Consider the following 12,609-nt stretch of genomic DNA (forward strand, 5'->3'; position numbering starts at 1 on the left):
GACTCCGCACACTTTAGGACTGCTAACCAGTGCTAAAGTGCTTGTGCTTTCTCCTCAAAGCATGGTAGAATTGTCGTATACCCAAATGGCAAATTTAATTTACCTGTTAGTCCCTGATAAAGTTGCACTACCTGTGCCCAGGGTCTGTACATTAAATGCTACTAGTGAACCTGAAGCACTGATTGTGTCACCCACTCAAGTAGCACCTCAAACATGTCTCTGGTCTGCCATTGCAGTCTGTGCGCGCAGTTTCAAACAGCTGTTCTACCTGGCAAAATAAAACTTTTGCCAGACCCGAATCTTCTTTTTCAATACACATCACCCTAGAGTAGGCCCTGGACAGCCTAGTGGGCAAACTTGTAATGTATTTAAAAAGCAGGGCATCTGCTTTCTTTCAAGTTTTACTTGCCTTGATAGTAAAAAATTCTAAAATGTGTTTTTTCACTATTGAAAGGACTACCTGTCCCGTAGGACAATTTGGAGTTACCACATCACATTTAATAAGCTATGGGTCACATGGCTTGGTGTAGTTGACAGTTGGGTTTTAAATATTCCTGTTAGACAGTCACAGACAATAGGGAGCTTAGGTGTGCCTGGTTGGACCATCACTGGCAGGATCGGAGGGAGAAGATGGACTCAGTTCCACTTACACTTAAATAGGCTGTGTCCTAGCTCTACACAAAGGGCTGCCTACCTCAGTAGTTAGTCTGGAGCCAGGGGGAAGGCAGGACACCTCTGCACTTCTAGAAGCTTCTACCCACGTCAAAGGATCAATTGTTATAAATACTGGACCTCAGACCCCAACTCTTTAGTACATTTCTGAACATGTGGATACTCTGCCAGGAAGCAGGACTGCTGTGCTGCTGAAAGGACTGCCATTCTGCTGAACAGCAGCTCTGAAGGACAGTTGCCCTGCTGTCTACTGCCCTCTTGCCGGAGTGAGAAGGACTGGATCTGCATCTGTTGAACCCAGGACCCCAGAGTGACTCCAAGGGCTAGTGGGCTGGCCTCTTGACTTGAGCCTAAGGAACAAAAGGCCCTAACAACCGCAAAGCTCCCTACCGTCTGTGAATCCACCCTTCCAAGTAGTGTCACCTCAGTCCTGGACCCTTGGAAGTGGGCCTAGGTTCTTCTGCCAGCCTCTGTGGATCCAGCGGAACTGACGCATCTCCTCTGCTGCACAGCACAACCTTGAGTAGAACTGATGCATCTCCACTGCTGCATGGATAGGACCCAATGCAAAGATCCGCATCACCTCTGCAGCCCGTAGCCTCTTCGGAACCGCTACAGTGCAGCACATCCTTGGCACAGAGCCTCGCATCCCTCATCAACTGCAGCTTTGACTACAACAGACTGCATCGAAGCCTCGCCACTCCTTGGAACTGACATATTGTCCTGCCTGCGTGACGCAACCTCGACATCGGACTTTGCCTCGCAAGCCATCATCAGTGGGATCCTCGGGGATGACGCAGGAGCTCGCATTGCAGCCTAGCTGCGCCTCGGAACCGATGCATCGCTTTGGCTTTGTCACGCATCTTTGATGCAGATCCTCACAATGCTCTGCAAACTAGGATTCCAGGTACTTTGTTCACAGGGCCTAACTGGGGACCCTGCAGCCGGCCTGCGCTACATCGTGGTTGGCCTTAACTTGTGACTTAATACCAGTCCGGTGCGACCGAATACCCACAGGTGGTACTTTGTGTTTGTTGGTGCTATTTTCACAAAAAAACTTTAAAACTGCATATCTCCGGTTCTACTGAGGGTTAAGAAAAAGGTTAATTAGGGTTGGCTTATGCCTCACCCTGACAAGGGTTGTGGTTGCTGCTTGACTAGGGCTCACTTGCCAAGCAATCAACAACCCAATTTCTTACAGAGGCCCTCTGTCTAGAGTGGCACAGTGGGTGATAAACAATGCTTTGGAATGCTATCCCTAGGGATTTTCAGTGGTATTTGCAAGCATTTGCCCCATCATATTTTGGGTGCTGGATTGCCAGTAGTATGGCTTTAAACCTGATATAAATTTACAAGCCTACTATTGCCAATATTTGTGAATTCTAAAAAGCAGCAAATTTGCACCCATTAAAGGAATACTTCCATAGGTGCAGATTTTCCACTTTTTTAGTAAACCGGTCACTGAGAGGCATACTTACAAAGAAGTGGCACAATGCAGTGCAGCAATCAAAGTTTCTGCAATGCATTGCATCACCACGAAGAGAGCAGAACTGTGACAAATCTTCAAAGAAATGGAGCAGTTCTACTCTCTCCATGTCCTGGTGCACTTTGGGCTGCCTAGCACCAATGCAGGCCCCCTTGCGCCACAGTGCAAGAGTGTCTGCATTGTGGTCAGGATAGTTTTTGTTCAGAAAGGGTTCCCTTCCTGCACAAAATCTTTCCTTGGATACTGTTCCCTTTATGCACATGTGCTTCAGAATGCAACACATGTTCAAAGAGGAATTAAAGATGAGCAATAAAGATATTTCTCCTCGTTATGCCAGTCTCAGGCAGGAGCACCATTTTGGTGCAAACCCATGTCTACAACTCCTTGTAAATATGGGTTTGCATCAAATCCATCAAATCCATGGATGGATGCACAGGAAAGCCCAAGCACCAACCATGTAATGCCTCACAATGTATCGAAAGGCAGCAAATTCCGGATGACAATAAAAGCAGATTCAACTCAGGGCCCCCCCGACCCAACTTTCAAGCCAAAAATGCATTTATATGGGGGGTGTCACACCTCAAAAAAACTCCCCTCCCCCGAAGCCATGCCCCTGCTACTGAGTTGGAGGTTGTGAAACTGGAGTGCTGTTGGGACCTCATGACAGCCTCTTAAGATGTTACTGAGCTGTGCAGGATGTGTGCTCTGACCTATCATTAAAAAGTGGCTTTGAATGATGCAGAAATCAAAGCTACCCAGCACGTGGGTCTAATATACAGGACAGCGATGCCCAAGATCCCTGACTTTCGGATGTGCAGCTGCTCTTCAGCTTTAACTCAAACTTTGCATCAAATTAATTCACCTTCACACTGTATTGAGTGCTTGTGTGAAGTAGTTTTATTTCCATCTATGTTTTGATCCAACAGCATGTACATGTAGCACATTCTAATGGGGTTTGTTTCTAATTTGTAGCAGTCATATATCATTTCTTCTTCCTAGTGCTTTTCATAATGTACAATTTTTATTTTAGTGTTTTAGGAATTATAAATCTATGTAAAAAAATAAACATTAGTTAGATGGCCTGCATTTCTGCATCAGCACTCTCGGCACTCCCTAGCACAAACAAAGCAGAAGAAAAAGTATACAAACTCTGTCCATTTGGTAAGCAAAGCGCAAATTATTTTCAAATCCGAGTGCATCAGTCGGACACATTACATATTTTACGTAAATGAAAGTGAAGCATAGACATAGTAAATAGAGGGAACTTAGCAATTGGGTGCTACATTGTTCTTATGCTCGAATACCATGTTAATATATTGGTGTTCACTTGTTCACATGATAGCCACGGCCACCATTTAAATATCTGACCATTTGACTTCATCTTGCTAACACGCCTTGCACACTAGTGTAATGCAAATTGGTAATGCCAGCCTTCTTTCACGACAGGCACATCTTCCAAGGCAACTGCAGTAGATGTATATATTTGAAGCTGATGATGATTCACTGCTGAACCAGACAGGTTACATTGCAAGTTTTTTTATGCCCTTGTCGTGAAAGACAGTGATACGCAGTGATATCTTGGGTTTGAGAGTTAGACTGTTACTACCTTATCGGATAATACCGCAGCCATCAATTTTCTACCGATAAAGGTTCTGTCTGCTTTGCTTTATCAGTTTATATTTAGGAAGCATGCAGTCCCGTCTCTGCTTGCTGCAAGATGCATGATGAACTGACCAATGCCCTTCATGCCATTACACAGTACTCACCAAAAAGATAAAGTGCCCAGGCAAATAAACATTATTAATGGCAGATGTGAGAAATTGAATTATTATTTGTGACGGGTGAACCCTTAAAGTCATTAAATTAACCAATATTGGTCAATGATTGGGGTAGATGGGACATAGGCACAATTTGAGGCTGGCTACAATGGAGCATGGGTCAGATACACCAACCAGGTTCATCCTTGACAAAGATTGTATCTTCTGACTTAAAGCCTGATTTATAGTGCAGTGGACGGATTACTCCATCAACAACATGAGAGATATCCTGTCTGCCGTAATACAAATGTATTATATCCAATGGCATTTGTAATATGGCAGATGAGATATCCTTAATGTTTGTGACAAAATAACCCATATTCCGAACTCAAAACCCAGGCCCTTAGTCCTTTAAGTCCTAATCCACCACAGGTGTGCACTTCTTAAGCCCCCCAGCACCTCAGGGGAGGCACTTAGAGACTTATAGGGTGCCAGGCAGAGGCCAACAGCAGGGTCCGGTTCATGTCCGTCCAGTTACCACTTATCAGCTGGGTACTTCCAGCAAAAAGCGTCTTGTAGCCTATTGTCATGGATGTCATTTGGAGGTAGTCGGGGGTCGCAACTGTGACCTCTAGCGTCCTCCCTGCTACTCCTGGCACTTCCTTTGTGACCTCTGGCCTCAGAGGATGCAATAGTTTTGCTCCCTCTGAGGCCAGGGGTCGCAAGGAAGTGCCAGGAGTAGTAGCAGGGAGCAAGCTAGAGGTCACAGCTGTGATCCCTGACTATCTCCAAATGACATCCAGCTTGTTGTATCCCTGGAGTCTGAACCAGTGGTTAGTATTATATTTACTTGAGTCTATTTCTTTGTCCTGGGTACAAGAGGGAGCAAGTCCAGTCCTTCAGTTCTCCATTCAGGTCATAGACAGCAGGCCCAGTCCTCATCTGATCTTCCGCAAGTCCAGTAAGTGTACTGAAGTGGGTGCTTGGTGGTGCTACATTTATGCCTGACTTTAGCTTGTGGGTGGAATGACTCCTAGTGATGGCCTAACCAATGGGGTAACAGTTCCCATGGCCAACCCTCCCTACTTTGGGCATTTTCAAGATGATGAATGTCTTCGGCCACACTAAACTTTGGCTCTGAGGGCTCGGTGTGTGTCTGAGGAGTGTGATATGGGGATCCTAGAGTCCTCCGGCATCCAATACTAAATCCAGTTTGAGGCCGCCACTGTACCCAAAGTAAACCCAGAGACAGAAGTCTGATATGACAAAAGCAGAGTTCTTTAGCAACCAGAAGTTGATCTTCCTGAATTGTCACGGCATCCGGTTCTCTCCCTTTCAAATGTGCCCCAAGGGGTTTTATATACACCCAGAGACAGAAGTCTGGTAGGGCTAAAGCTGAGTCTCTCAGTAACCAGACAGTGGATTCACAAGGACTGTCTTGGCATCCTGTTCCCTCCCCTTTAAAGTGTGCCCCAAGTACCCCCAGCAGACCTGTCAAGCAGGACTTGACACTCAAGCTGCATTTGACATTGTAGCACCCATACAGGTTAGCCTACTGTTTGCTCCTGTGAGGCATTTCACACTTATTTACACTTATTTATGGTTAATTTCTGGCTGGGAGAAGGTAGAGAGCTAATGCAAAATAGCCCTCTGGAACCAGGGCCGGACTGGGTGTAGCGGGCACCTGGCAATCCCCCGGTGCGCCGCACGGGAGGGGGCTGGTTTTGGGCCCATGTGGGCCGTTTTTGTTACAGGACCGTTTTTGCAGCGCAGCTGCAAAATCGGCCCTGTAACAAAATCAGCCGAAAACCAGCCCTGGCAAAGAGCTCGGCCGCACCCCAACCCCTCAGGGGGGCGGGCGGCTGAGCACTTTGTCAAGGCCGGTTTTGGTTCCCAATCCGGCCCTGTCGGGGACTTAAGGAAGTCAAAAGGTAACTCTCTAAAAATTACCTTTCCGTAATATTTATTAAAAATCTGACTTCACGATTGAATTGGATTTATAATAACTATAAAAAATAGGTGTTTGATAATTTTTTTAGCTGCTCCCTTTCCTGAGATATATTTTAAACTGTGCTATGGTTTTCTACATATGACAGCTAGGCCTGCCACATTAAAAATAACCTTTGGGTGCTAGTCACTCTAAGAACATGTTAACATTACATTTCTATATTTTAAATACCATGCACCACTGAGGTGACATAATAATATTTACAAAGAAGGTTTTTACCTGTCAAAGTGATTGCTTTCACAAGACAAATTTCTGTTTCTACCCTGTTGCAGTCAAGCTACAATGTATTGTATAGTAGTGCAGCATTGATATAATGCTTACTACCCCTATGTGGGGTGCTGAAGATGTTGCATATATGGGTGACAGGTTATACCATGCAGGATGAGTGGTTGGAAGGATTTTGTACATGATGACTATTGAGATGCAGTTATCGTGTTATGGGATGCAGCGCATAGCAGGGCAGTGGATGGTGAACTGTTAGAGAAGGACTGAAGCCATGTTTGCAATGCCACTGTAGTGGATGGCACAACAGGTGCCACAGTGCATTAGTGGCATTTAACCCCCAGAGTCTGGGTAGATTTTGTACCATGTACTAGGGTCTTATAGGCAAGTAAAGTATAACAATTTGAAGCATGCCCCACTTGACCATTTTAAAAGGGGGGGGGAACAGACACTTTCCTACTGGTTAGCAGGACTACAGCACAAATATAGCGTTCAGCAAAGGGTGAACAATCCAGTGTGGCTTTGCAGAAAATATGGATTTCCTACAGCAGATCTCTTCTTTTTTGTAGAGAATGCCTGCAGTTTTAGTATGTATGTAATATCTCAAAGGGATCGTCAATGACAAAAATATCCATGTAGAGAGATACTGGCCTCTGTGAATTGTATAGTCCCCAGACAGCTAGTACAGATTAAATTATGCACATTGTGTGCATGGATGCGTAATGCAGAATAGACTTTTCTCACTCTTGCCTCAGGGTACTGTTTGTTGACATGAAACATGATTCTGAAAAGATTTGCATCGAAACAATATAAAAGGGCAAAGAAAATCTAAATAGGAAAAGATCCACAGTGGTACTCACTGGATACAGAAGAAAAAGAGAGGAAAATTATTGCCTTCTATTAAGAGCGAGAGATTCCACTATAAGGAAGACAAGGAGACTGGGGCCCATATTTATGAAGCCAGGCAAGGTCATATTTGCATGACCTTGTGTGGCTTTGTAAAGACATTTAATGTAAGGCAGCTGCTTGTCCTGGGATGTGTTACATTTCAATTTGGGAGTCATTCCATGACTGGAGCATGGGTGTTCCCATGCATCCACCCATGGATTTTGGCCAAATGCACAGTTTTAGAAAGAATTGTAAATCTGAGAATGCGTCAAAATGCTAAGCCTTCCCAAGTGAGTCATAACGAGGAGAAATATCTATATTTCTCCTCATTATTTTCTCTTTCCACTTGTGCTGCATTCTTCAGCACACATAGAAAGAGGAACATGCCTCTAAGGATTGGTTTTATGCAGGAAGGTGTGCTTCCCTGCACAAAGAGCAATCCTTCCTGTACTGCAGGTACCCTTACACTATGATGAAAGCTTGCCTGCATTGGTGCTATGCTGCAGACAGTGAGCTAGCATGAGGCGAGAGCAAAAATGCTCAATATCTTTGTCATTATGGAGCCTTTTTGCCCTCTCCCTTTCCTGCAACGCAGCACCATAGCTTTGCTTGCTGCCCTGCGTTGAGCTAAAGTTTAATAAATGTGGCCCTAAACTGTGAGGCAGGGGAATGGGAAAGACTGAACTCTTTGACTGATATGCTTGCAAACAACTGCCTGCAAGTGAAACAATTTATGTATGTTCACAGTAAAATGAGAGTAGTAAGAAGCATGCCATGGGGGGCGTGGCTTGACGCCCAATGGAGCTGGCGGTCCACGAGTAAAGCTCTCCGGCGGATTACGGAGACATCATGCTTTTTACCCGTTTCGCCGAAATGTGAAGACGGATATGCAGTTATGAAGATTGGCTGACAAAGTTGTTGTCTTTGGCGTATTTCAATATTCCCAGCAAGTATCTTTATTTTAAATCATTTGCAACGCATCGGTCGCTTTCTCCCGCGGCCGCCATTTTGAAAATTTGCCTCGATCGCGCTCTATCTCCAAATGCAACGATACCCTTCACTAAGTGTCTCCTGATGTTCCCAGGACTTTTTTTCACCCCTGTCCTATGCTTATTCTCTTTCTATGGCACTGAGGTTTGTTGCTGCACAGCGCTCCTGTGTAAGTTTTGTATGCTCTGAGGTGCTGAGGTTTGGCACCCATTTTGAGATGCTCCGTCAGATCTATCAGTAATTACATCGCCCTACTCTTCACATAGCTGACTGAGAATTGGCTCCTTATGTTAATGGCTCTGTACACTGGCAGTTCTATAGGATTGTGGCATCGTCTGGCGTTTTGAGCTCTTCAGGATAACTTGCTGCTGTTGATACTTTTGGTGAGGATTTTGTGACTCTTGTATCTGAGCGGCCATTTTGCGACCTTCAACACGTCCTCTCAGGAAGTACCTTTCTATATCTCTTGGAGGTTTTATTGGAGGAAGAATCTTTTTACGGTTAGCGTTATATGGGCAGAATAAGGCTGACTCATCCTCCCTCTTCCAAGAAGCACATCTTCATAAAAAATTCCAAAATTTGTACCGAATTCTCCAAATTTAAAGACTCTCTATCATCTACCTCTCAGTGCCTTGAGACAAGTATGGATCCTCCCTCTGGCGCCCCTGGGAAATTTATCTCTAAACGCCTTAAAAAAGACCCTCCCTCACCGCCTAAGTCTGCTTCACCTGTCTCTATGGAGCTTCTGCTTGAGGAGATCAGAGCCCTTCGACCTTTTATGGAAGAGACTAACACTAAACTGCAAACTCTCACAGATAACTGGTCTCAAATGGATATGAGGGTCTCCGCGGTTGAGAACACTGTTGCTTCTTTAAAAGAATCTTGCGTTACAGTCTCTCAACTAAATTCTCAGGTATGCTTGCTTCAGAAACAGGTTGAGGATCTTGAAAATCGCAATAGACAAAACAACCTATGCATTTATGGCCTGGGAGAAGGTCTTGAAGGGTCTGACCCAATCACCTTTTCCAAATCTTTTCTTCCTAAGCTTCTTCATTTGCCTGATGGAACTTTACTGAACATCCAAAGAGCTCATTGGCTGGGACGTCTTCCATCTCATGTTTCGTCTCCACAAAGATCAAGAGGAGTCATTTTATATGTCCTGGAGTATACTGATTTGTTGAAGGTTCTTTCTGCGGTCAAAGCTTCCCCAAGAATTACATGGTCAGGCTCATCTTTATTCTTCATGCAGGATTATGCTAAAGCTACTGCAAATAGACGCAAGGCTTTCCTTGGCATGAGAGCTGATCTACGTTGCATGGGAGCTCGTTATGGCCTTTTTCATCCGTGTCTTTTTAAGGTTACGTATAATAACAGAACAACGACGTATGAAGATCCGACGCGTCTACAAAGCTTCATTAATTCTTGCAAAACAAATGTCATGGATTTTTCTGGACCCTCGACCTCTTCTAATACATGATAACAGTTTTTCTTTTCATAGGTTCCTCAGTTTCTGTTGCCTCTCTTATAGTATCCTGCTCTTTTATAATGGATTTTAGATAGTTTTTTGTCATACTTGTTGTTTCTATAAAGTTCTGTCTCTCGCCCAAGTTTGTTTATCTTCATTGATGCTGTTTTTATTAATATTTGATTCAATGTTTGTTCCAATCTCCTCTTTTTTTTTTATTTAACCTTATTTTTTTACTTGTCACCTTCACAGATTTTATAATCCCTTATCGTGATGTCTCCTTGATCCTCCGTTTGGCTGCCCCCGGATTTGTGGCCCTCTCCAAGTGGTTTCATCCCCCTCTCGTATATTTTTGAGTCTTCCCTTTGTAGGTATGTTACCTTCATGTCTTATTTTTGATTTGTTGGCTGTAGTCTTTTTTGTTCTCTGTTTTGTTACATTGATTCGTATCTTCTCTTCTGATGGTGTCTTTTGTTTGCTCATCCCTTTCTATCTTTTCACTTTTGTTGATATTAAGATCATTACAATTGTTATTTTTCTTACTTTTTTGTCTTCTTATTGCTTATCTACTTGGTCTCTTCCTTTTTTTCCTTCCTATCTTCTTTTCTTGTTCTTTCTCCTGGTTACTTGATATCTTTATCTCACTTCACTCTAACATTGCATCTATTCTTTTCAATCTATTTTCCTTCTTTCACACTTTTTATAGTCATCTTAATGAATTGGATTTATATTTGACAACTTTGGTTCATTTTCTTTATCATTACTTATGTTATTAAAGTTGATTACATGCAACGTTAAAGGTTTACACTCTCCCATCAAGAGGCAGAGGGTGTTGACTCACTTGGCTAAATTAGATGCTGATATTGTTTTTTTGCAAGAAACTCATCTCTCTGCCCCAGAGTCAATAAAGTTAAAGAGGGGATGGGTAGGGGAGATTTTCTTTTCCCCAGTGGATGGGAGACGAAATGGAGTAATGATACTATGCCATAAGTCCCTTTCATTTTCATTTATATCTCAAGAGTCAGATAAGGATGGTAGATGGGTTAACGTCAAATTATCTTTGAAGGGGGTTCCTGTTTCTCTTTAAAATGTTTATGCCCCTACAGGTGGTGTACCCTTTTTTTGGCCCACGTTGGCTAAACAAATTACACATTGTATAGACGATAATTTTATTTTAGCTGGCGATTGTAATCAAATTTTTGATTCGTTTCTTGACAGAAACTCCAAAGTCTCCTTTGTTCCTAACAAAGTACACAAGTCCTTTGTGCATGCTATCTCCCAACATAAACTTCTGGATGTCTGGTGTCTTTGCAATCCAACTACCAGAGAATATACTTTTTATTCCCCTTCTGACCACACTCAGTCAAGAATTGACTATATATATATTTGTCTCACACAATATCTCGCAAACTCTTACCAGTGCTGAGATTGGCCCTATTTTATTGTCAGATCACGCCCCAGTTTCAATTGGCCTGGATATCCTTCCTCTAGCCGTTGGTCCTAGAAGATGGCATTTTAATAGTTCTTTGAATTAAATCAAACCCCTTCTATGCCTCATGTCATGGTATGGGATGCTTTCAAGGCCTCAGCAAGGGATTTCATAATAGGCTTTGTTGCCTCAAAACGGAAAACTTCCCGTAAGCTCACTAAAGATCTCCTTCAGGACATTAAGCGTTTGGAACATACTTATTACACCTCAACCTCGAAAGATTGTCTCACCGCCCTCATAAATGCCAAATTACAATTTAATAAAAAATCAACGGAAAATGCCTCATTATATTTGTTAAAATCCAGTGCCAAATTTTATGGGGGGAAGAATAAAGCTGGGAAAATACTGGCCAACTATTTGAAAGTTAAACACAATAAGTTAAATATTGAATCTATTTATGATACTCAATCAGTTTTAAAATTTAAAGACACTGAGATTTTGAATGAGTTTTCCCTTTTTTATAAATCACTATACACTTCTGAAACACAACCTTCTAATGTCTCTCTTTCCTATTTTGTCTCCACCATCCAGAAATCTCCACATAATATACCTGATTTTTCCTCCCTTGAGTTAGATTTAGAATTATTAGCAGCTTTGCAACATCTTTAAAAAGACAAAGCCCCAGGACCGGAGGGTTTCACTGTAGAATTTTACCAACATTTCTCTAAACTTTTATTGCCCAAGTTACACTCCTTACTTATTTCTTTCAACACGCTGGGTAGTTCCTCAGGCTCTTTCTCAGAAGCACATATCTGTCTCATCCCTAAGCCTGGCAAGGATTCTAAACATTGTAAGAATTATAGGCCTATATCCTTGGTCAATATCGACTATAACATCTTTGCTAAAGCATTGGCCATTTGATTAGATTCCTTCTTACCTGATCTGTTAGGAAAAGAGCAATCTGGATTCGTCAAAGGTAGATTCATTACTGATAACACACGACTCCTTTTTAATGTTTTATCTAAGTCCTCTTGTCTAAACTATTCCCTTGCGGCGATAACATTAGATGCTGAAAAGGCGTTTGATAGAGTTGAGTGGAATTATTTGTTCCATACCCTTAATTGGTTTGGCTTCGGCCCTAAATTTATATCCCTGATTCCTCTTCTCTACTCTAACCCTCGGGCGGCTGTTGGCGCAAATGGGTTTGTCTCCACCTTTTTTGATTTACGGAGGCGAGTGCGTCAAGGTTGCCCTCTTTCCCCTCTCCTTTTTAACCTGGCATTGGAACCTTTTCTTTCTAAACTACGTCAGAACCCAAATTTACATGGCTTTCAAACTCCCAATTCCCATATCACATGTAGCACATTCTAATGGGGTTTGTTTCTAATTTGTAGCAGTCATATATCATTTCTTCTTCCTAGTGCTTTTCATAATGTACAATTTTTATTTTAGTGTTTTAGGAATTATAAATCTATGTAAAAAAATAAACATTAGTTAGATGGCCTGCATTTCTGCATCAGCACTCTCGGCACGCCCTAGCACAAACAAAGCAGAAGAAAAAGTATACAAACTCTGTCCATTTGGTAAGCAAAGCGCAAATTATTTTCAAATCCGAGTGCATCAGTCGGACACATTACATATTTTACGTAAATGAAAGTGAAGCATAGACATAGTAAATAGAGGGAACTTAGC

At 42.7% G+C, this 12,609-nt stretch overlaps 1 protein-coding gene across 2 annotated transcripts in view; it reads left to right on the forward strand.

Annotated features, from left to right (window-relative positions):
• Positions 1–12,609, forward strand: part of KANK4 (KN motif and ankyrin repeat domains 4) — a 692,064-nt gene that overhangs the window by 270,444 nt on the left and 409,011 nt on the right. For both annotated transcript variants that reach the window (XR_014960662.1, XM_085602436.1), the window contains exon 2: positions 9,741–9,859. The gene's annotated coding sequence lies outside the window, so the exon portion shown is untranslated. The remainder of the gene's footprint in view (positions 1–9,740; positions 9,860–12,609) is intronic.

Source organism: Triturus cristatus, chromosome 4_2 (genome assembly GCF_964204655.1).
Source record: "Triturus cristatus chromosome 4_2, aTriCri1.1, whole genome shotgun sequence".
NCBI classification, from domain to species: domain Eukaryota; kingdom Metazoa; phylum Chordata; class Amphibia; order Caudata; family Salamandridae; genus Triturus; species Triturus cristatus.